Genomic DNA, 8056 nt, shown 5'->3' on the forward strand with positions numbered 1-8056 from the left:
CTCCCAGAGTACATTATTAACAACCAATTGGCGTACAGTTTCAGACTTTTTCATAGGTGAGACTGAAAACTGAAAGAGTGGATTAGAGGGTTCTCTGCAGGCACCCTGGATAATTTATCGCGCTTCTGTTGTAATGGCTGGATGGATATATCTTTCACCATATGTAGCCTTTCATTTAGACTTCTAATCAGTGGTAAAGAATAAGAACTGGTTTTTACAAAAACCGGTCCTTGGAGTGGAACTAATCAGCTTGTGGTTTCCCTTCAGTAGTCTGACCATTATCCAATATGCCCTCTATGTCCTCACACAGGAAATGACCTAAACTCCCACTTCCAGTTGTGCAGGATTATTTATCCAGACGCCCCCCCGCCCCCAATCTCCATCCAACCCTCTACTTTGCATATTAAAGTTAAGCCTCTAATCATTGGATCTTCATGTCTGGAAAGTTGATCCGACATCACCATTTCATACAAACTTACTTTGTACCTTATATGGTGTGACCTGAAAAGAAACTATTTTTGAATTCTTGTATTGTTTACCAGTTTGAAAGTTGTGTGAAAAATGAGGATTTAGTCCTCTGCCTGACTGGATCCCCTGGGCTTTATTTGTTAAGAATCATATTTTCCCATAGGCATTAGCTCCCATGTTTAGAGGAGAAAAAAAAATTCCTTATTTTAGCTTTAGTTCGGTAATGTTCATCAAGTTTAGAAAGAGACACTTTGAAGGGCATAAACAAATGGATGGCAATTTCAGATCGTTGGAACATTTTGAACAAAATGAAAAATTGCTTGGCTTTATACCAAATATCATAATTCATAAGAAACTCACTACAGAAATTATGTATTTCCTATAATGTGAAATTTCCTATATGCATATATTTAATCAAAACCACAAGGCAAGTGAATTTAGATTGGGAAACTCCTCCTATTTATCATAGTGAGAAGTTTTTATTTTATCATCAAAAAGTAGCATTAAAGACGAGGCAATTTCTTTCATTCCTATTCATTTCTGTAACTTCTGATACTTTCTAAAAGCTCTAATATAGAGCACCTGGATCATTTTCTAAGTTTGTGTTCTGTTTAAAGTCAATTTAATAGAAAGTTTTCATTTATGTAAGTTATTACTGGAAATTGACCTGAATCTTCTGTCTATAGTAGTAGGAACTCAATCTATTGCCATAAAGTACAGTGATTATAAAAATGGGACCTACTTTAGTACTTTCAGTGATTTATAATATCTTTATTATATTGTCAGTAGATTACACTCCACAGGCAATATAAAAATTTCTTTGGGGAAGAGTTTTGGTAGCAGTCAAAGGTCATGGTTTATATTAGAATGTTTCTTGTTTGGGGCTAGAAGCATCATTTCAGGTGTGAAATGTTTCCTGTTTTGCTTGTTGATAGTAGCTACCGCAGGTGGCTTACTATTAAAATAATCATTATAAGTCTCTCAGAAAATGACATCTTTTTTGTTGTGTATTTGTTCCCACTTTGTCTTGCTTTGTGCTGGTTAGCCTTTTAGTGAATAAATACCCTAGCATATCAAGAATGGTATCTAAATAGCATCCTAAATTGCAGATCCTCAAACTTCTTACTTTTAAACTATAATCAAAGCTAGTTACATGTTTAGCTTTATCTAACAAGGGCATCATATAAAGCCCAGTAAATGAATGTGTATGCTTAAAACTAGCTCCTCATCTAACATCCAAATGTATATGTAATGGAATACTAAAACCTCCATAATGAAGCATTAAAGTTCTACTATTTGGCATTTACCGGCTTTTAATTTCTTTCTAACAAATTTAGAAATAGTTCATCTGTAGCCATTGACCAAAATATTTACCCTTAACTTTTCTGTTAAGTAGAAAAAATTTTTTTTAGAAAAGGGATCTTTTCCTGAGATTTTTGTCTTCAAATTAGGGAAAGTTTCAGAGTGCATAAAATACTATAATTAGAATTTGAGTTGATGAGAACCTCAGAGATAAAGTCCAAGTTTTCCCTTTCCTTTTTAAATTAATTAACTAAAAGTGGATCCCAAACACAAAGAAAGACATTGTCACACTGACATAGAACTATTCTGCAGTGATGAAAATGGTCTTATGAATAATGGCATACAGTATTTTCTATCTAGAGTAATTTATTTCTAAGAGGATGTCTTAAAATCTCCTTATTTTAAAAAAAAGTTCAGTTCATCAAAGTCCTTATGTCACATCTGTTACAAAGATCCATCTCTTGTTGATCTATAGCCAACTAATTATCCAGAAAGGACCCTTCTCACAGTTCATTGTGTTCTTATCAGAATGACACAAACCAACATCAAATGTGTTTCTTGAGTGCTGTTCAAGATGAAGTGGCCATGTGCATTCTATTTCTGCACATGGAGGTTTTGGTTTCTTAGAAGAAGAAATAACTTTTAGGTAAAGATGCCTTTCAGTTTCAATCAGCCATAAGCTTTTACATTGACATTTTAAAAATATTTGTGTGGTTAAGAAATAGAATAGCACCATGAAGGAAATAATTCCTCCTTTTAAATAATATTAGTTTCTAATGACTTGAATTAAACCTCAAAACTTTGTTGATCTCTAATTGCTTGTTTTTACCCTAACTTAAGTGAAAATAGGGTTAAGAGAAAGCTTGAGAATCGACTTGCTATCAAAGAATTTGAATTATTGGCGTTATTTATAAACTTGGGTTTTTTTTTTGTTTTTGGATTCAAATCTTATTTAGAGAAAGTTAATTATTATGCAAATGAGAGGATGAAAATTTATTACAGAATGACATAAGACTGAATGAGATGTATGTTTGTGGTAAAGGATATTGCTGCAAAAACAAATTATTTTCTTTTCCTATAATGGTTAGAAGGAAACATGATTCTACCACGTTGTTAGGTTTGATATTTCTCATTATTCTTAACTACTATGGGCTCTTCATGAAAGGGTGGTGCTGAAAGAATTTAGAAACCTGGGAGATGTCTATACAGAAAATAGTTGAGAACTTATCTAGGGCCATAAAGGAAAGCGGTTTCAAGCATAGTGTTCCCTTCAAAAATTTGAAAATGCATCATGGTTTGGTTGAAATACTTGAGCTCTCTCTTCTGATGGGGACTGCCCTTCACTGTGCCTGCCTGCAGTCACAACATGACTGTACAAATAAGGAGGCCAGATTCCGCTGTGGTACCGATGGTGCATTTGGGAATAGACCCAGGGGCTGAAGGAACCCGGAACTGCACCACACCTGGCCTCTGACATCGGTGAAAAATCCTCCCTCGACTTAATGGCAGAACCAGGTCCCTCGACTTCCTTTGTGAATAAGGACAGCGCTACATAACTCTCGTGTCCTAGTTCATGCTTCATACACCTATACGGTGTGTGTGCATGTGGGTGTGTGTGAACTGAAACTTCTCCCGGAACTCCCCTTTCCATGGGAAAAAGAAATAAATGGCTAAGGTTTGCAGTTTGTCAAAAGCTTTGAAGAGATGGTTTTAGCAGACTTTATTTCTGGAGGCTTGTACCGCCCCTCCACCCCTTTCGGAAGGACCTGGTGGGTTAGCCTAATTTGCTTCATGCACACCAATTATTAATACAAGCCTCTACCTGCGCCTACTTCCTTTCATTTATATAATTGCAAGGATGGCCAGTCAGCATGCTCCAGGCAGGACATAGACCCATTCATGCATGGGAACTCGAGCTTTATTCTCTCCCCAGGAGGCTCCTGGCATGCTGTGGCCACAGCCCAGGGAAGACTCTTTTAGCCCTCAGCAACTATTTAGAATCATTCAGAAAGAACCTGCTAAGCTTCATCAATAGAGGTAATTTAGCCAGTGGCTCTAAAAATGCTAAGTTACAGTCCCAGTCTTAACTGAGAACATTTATGTTATAGGAGACCTGAAATCAGTGTACTCTTGATGATGTTACAATCTCTAATTTAGCCCCAGCATCATTAACTGCATAACGGTATCTATTAAAATAAATTAAGATAGTTTACTTTTCAATCATTTTTGTCACAGCAAGAAGAGAGGATTAACTAGTTTCCACAATTTAAACCTATGTCAAAAGGTCTTCCAGTTGCTTGGGAAGGAAAAAAGCCAATAAAATATGGAAATCTGACAGTGTACGAATTTCTGTGTTACTTGTAACTGCAAATTCCCCCACTGAAGGGTCTGTGCCTTATTTTTCCTTGTTCCTTCAGCACTGCCATAGTGCTTGACATTTAGTGGATTGATTGAGTAAAAATTCATATAAAGATAAACTTTTTAAATCAAATATTATATGCCTTCCACTGTCCAGGATGGAGTTTAGAATAAGAGTTAAAAAGTTCAGGTTCTGGAATCTGAAAGACCTGAATTTATATTTCAGTACTCCCACTTTCTAGCTGTGTGATCTTGGGCAAGTCATTTACTCTGTCTCAGTTTCCACAACTGTATAATGGGCTAATGATGGCACCTATTAATGCTCACAAAACAAAAGGCACAGTGCTGTCTAACTGTAGCAGCACCATGAGTGTTAGCTGTTTAAAGAGCATACCACTTAATAGGAGAAGGAAGATACCAAGAGCCATAGTTTAAGGCAGAATATAATGTCATAAAATAATTAAAGATTCTGATGCTGGGAGGGATTGGGGGCAGGAGGAGAAGGGGACGACAGAGGATGAGATGGCTGGATGGCATCACCGACTCGATGGACATGAGTTTGAGTGAACTCCGGGAGTTGGTGATGGACAGGGAGGCCTGGCGTGCTGTGATTCATGGGGTCGCAAAGAGTCGGACACGACTGAGCAACTGAACTGAACTGAACTGAATGTTGTACACCTGAAACTAACACAATGTTAAATGTCAATTACATTTCGATTAAAAAAAACAAGTTGCTCAAATATAGTAGTGACAGAGGGAAAAAATAGTGTACCTTAGACAAATAAAAAGATGGGGAAAAGTAAAAACATTTGACATAATGAATTATATCTCTTGAAAAACTAAAAAAAAAAAAGAAATGATCTGTGGCTATTCAGAAGAAATAAAGTTCCTATCTGCTGTGAGAAAACAGGCAGGTCTTTGAAAGAAATGAAAGCTCTAAAAGCCTGGATGGGATTTCAACAAGTGAAGTGGACAGGAGGGCAGCCAGACTGGGTGGATAGCAGGAACGAGAATCTCTGAGGAGGTCAGGAGCCTGGAGCAGTAGGAGGGAGGTCACAAGCACCATGGCTTCCCAGGTGGCTCAGTCGGTAAATAATCCGCCTGCAATGCAGGAGACTCAGAAGACGTAGGTTCAATACTTGGGTCAGGAAGATTCTCCTGGAGGAGGAAATGGCACCGACTCCAATATTCTTGCCTGAAAAATTCCATGGACAGAGGAGCCTGGAGGGCTACAACCCATGGACTCACAGAGTCGAACATGACTGAGCACACACACATGCACACAAGGGCCATGGATCCCTCCGGTGGCTGAGCCAAGGCCTTGGACTCCCACGTCTAATTGAGCCTTGATTTGGTCAAGATGAGATGTCATTATCTTTGGTGAAGCAAAACTGAAGTTCTGAAGTTGGGTCAGATCCTGCTGGGACTTCTTGAGTCCTCCAAGTGCCATATTTCTTCCTCTGGCATTTCAGCAGCACTTTGTTTACATAGCCACTGTAATCCTTAAAGTTTTGTGACTTGATTGGTAAAGTTTCTTTGGCCTTGTTACAGAAAATGTAGGAAATGGTGATTCATGGAAATTCTATGGTAGCTTATGAACAATGTCTGGAAAGGTGAATTATAGGAAATCCATAGCCTTTTAGGCAACATACGGGCTTCCCCGCTGGCTCAAGTGGTAAAGAATCTGCCTGCAGTGTAGGAGACACAGGAAATGCAGTTCAATCCCTGGATCAGGAAGATCCCCTGGAGAAGTAAATGACAACCCACTCCACTATTCTTGCCTGGGAAATCCCATGGACAGAGGGCCCTGGTGGGTTACAGTCCATGGAGTCTCAAAGAGTCAGACAGGACTGAGTGTCCTCTCGCTAGGCAACATACTTTGCAAAATTGCTCTATACTTCTAAAAATTTTTGAGTCTCTATTGAATATAGATAATATTATTTTTATAGAACATGTTATTGAAACTGTATTCCTTCAATTAAGCCTAAGGAGATAGGAACATAACTAAAATAAAGTTGGAAGTATGGTTTTAAAAACTGTTAAAACATTACTGGTTAAAAACTATAATGATAGATTAAGATCACAGCAGACATTCTACTAATTGAACTTATTAAAGATAGTCTACTGGGTATATCACAAACATAATGTGGAAAGAATAAAAAATTAATCTGACAAACAAATGGAAAACACTGTTCTGTGGCCTCTCATACTCTCACTTTCCTCCTGAAGAGATTAGATGTCTTGTTCGATCATTACATTCCTGCTCTTGTTTGTGTACACCTCAAACTCCCTCTCTCCCCCTGTCTTGCCCTGGGGAGACCACAAACCTACTTAAATTCAAGTCACCCTCCACTCTGCGCCTGCACCTGGCAGCTGAAGGTAGATGGATGAAAACATCCCTGCTAACTGGCCTCATTTTAAACTCTCAGCCACTAATCTTGAGGATGCGCAGTGCTGTCCACGCCTGCAATCCAGTCACTGTCTAACTTTCTTAGCTGTTTCACATGTTTTCCTTGCTCAATTCTCCAGCATCTCCTTCACACTTAATGCTGTTTAAAGTATTGTTTGTTGTTTCTCTGAGAAAACAGAAGCCATCAGAATAGGATTCTGTGCACTCCCACCACCAAATCTGATAGTTTACCCAGATCTGTACCCTCCTTTTCTCCTGCTACAAGAAACGAACTGTTCCTTCCTTGTGCAGTTGAAACAGTCCCCTGTGCCTTGGTCAAGGTCATTGCTCTTCAATTGTTGTTTCTCTTCTATATCATCAATTTTTCCTCTCTATTAAATAATTCTGTTAACACAAATGAAGCCATAATATCATCCATCTTAGGGGAAAAGTTTTCCTTGACCCCATATCTTTCTCCAGACACTGTTGCATTTTGCTTCCACTGTCCTTCACAGCAAAACTCCGAGGATGAGTTGTCCATAACTATCTCTTGATACTAACAAGATATTAATATCTACCACTCTGCTGAATCCTTCTTGTTAGGGTCACTGATTACCTTCACTATGACAAATTCAGGGATCAGGGTCCTGTTCAAATGTTACTAGATCATATTTAACAGAGCCTATTGCTCTCTTCTTGTTGAAAAACTTTTATTGCTTATCTCTTCAGTGGGTATCTCTCTTTCAAGGTGCTCTTCCAATCTCATAGGACCCTCCTCAGCATGGCTAGTTCTTTTACTTTTTCTTGGTCTCTAAATGTTGTGCTCAAGCTCAGTTCTTAGACCGTTTTTTCTTCCTTATTTACATTCAGTTGCTAGGTGATTGCATGTAATCTCTTGGTTTTAACATTATCTATATGTCAAAAGTTCCCAGATTCATATCTGCAGCCTAGACTTCTCCTTTACTCTGGACTTGTATATCTAACTATTTATTCAACATCCCTACATGGCTGTTTCACAGATATCCCAAACCATATGTCCAAAACCAAATTCTCCAACCCTGCTCCTCTTTAGTCTTCTCCACAGCAGTAAATGACATCGCCATTCCTTTAGTTGCTCCAGTCAAATCTTGGAGTCACTCCTGACTCCTCTTTTTTCTCATACCCTGCATTCAATCAATCTACAAATCTTATACCACTTTCTTCACAATATTCAGCTCTGTTCACTCACTCATTCAGGTCCAACTCTGTGCGACACCATGGACTGCAGCACACCAGGCCTCTTTGTCCATTGCCAACTGCTGGAGTTTACTCCACTCATGTCCATTGAGTCGGTGATGCCATCCAACAATCTCATCCTCTGTCGTCCCCTTCTCCTCCCGCCTTCAATCTTTCCCAGCATCAGGGTCTTTGCCAATGAGTCAGTTCTTCGCATGAGGTGGCCAAAGTATTGGAGTTTCAGCTTCAGCATCAGTCCTTCCAATGAATATTCAGGACTGACTTCCTTTAGGATGGACTGGTTGGATCTCCTTGCAGTCCAAG

The sequence above is a fragment of the Moschus berezovskii genome, chromosome 5, assembly GCF_049115385.1.
Source record: "Moschus berezovskii isolate FMDL1 chromosome 5, NW_MosBer_1.0, whole genome shotgun sequence".
Classification (NCBI taxonomy): domain Eukaryota; kingdom Metazoa; phylum Chordata; class Mammalia; order Artiodactyla; family Moschidae; genus Moschus; species Moschus berezovskii.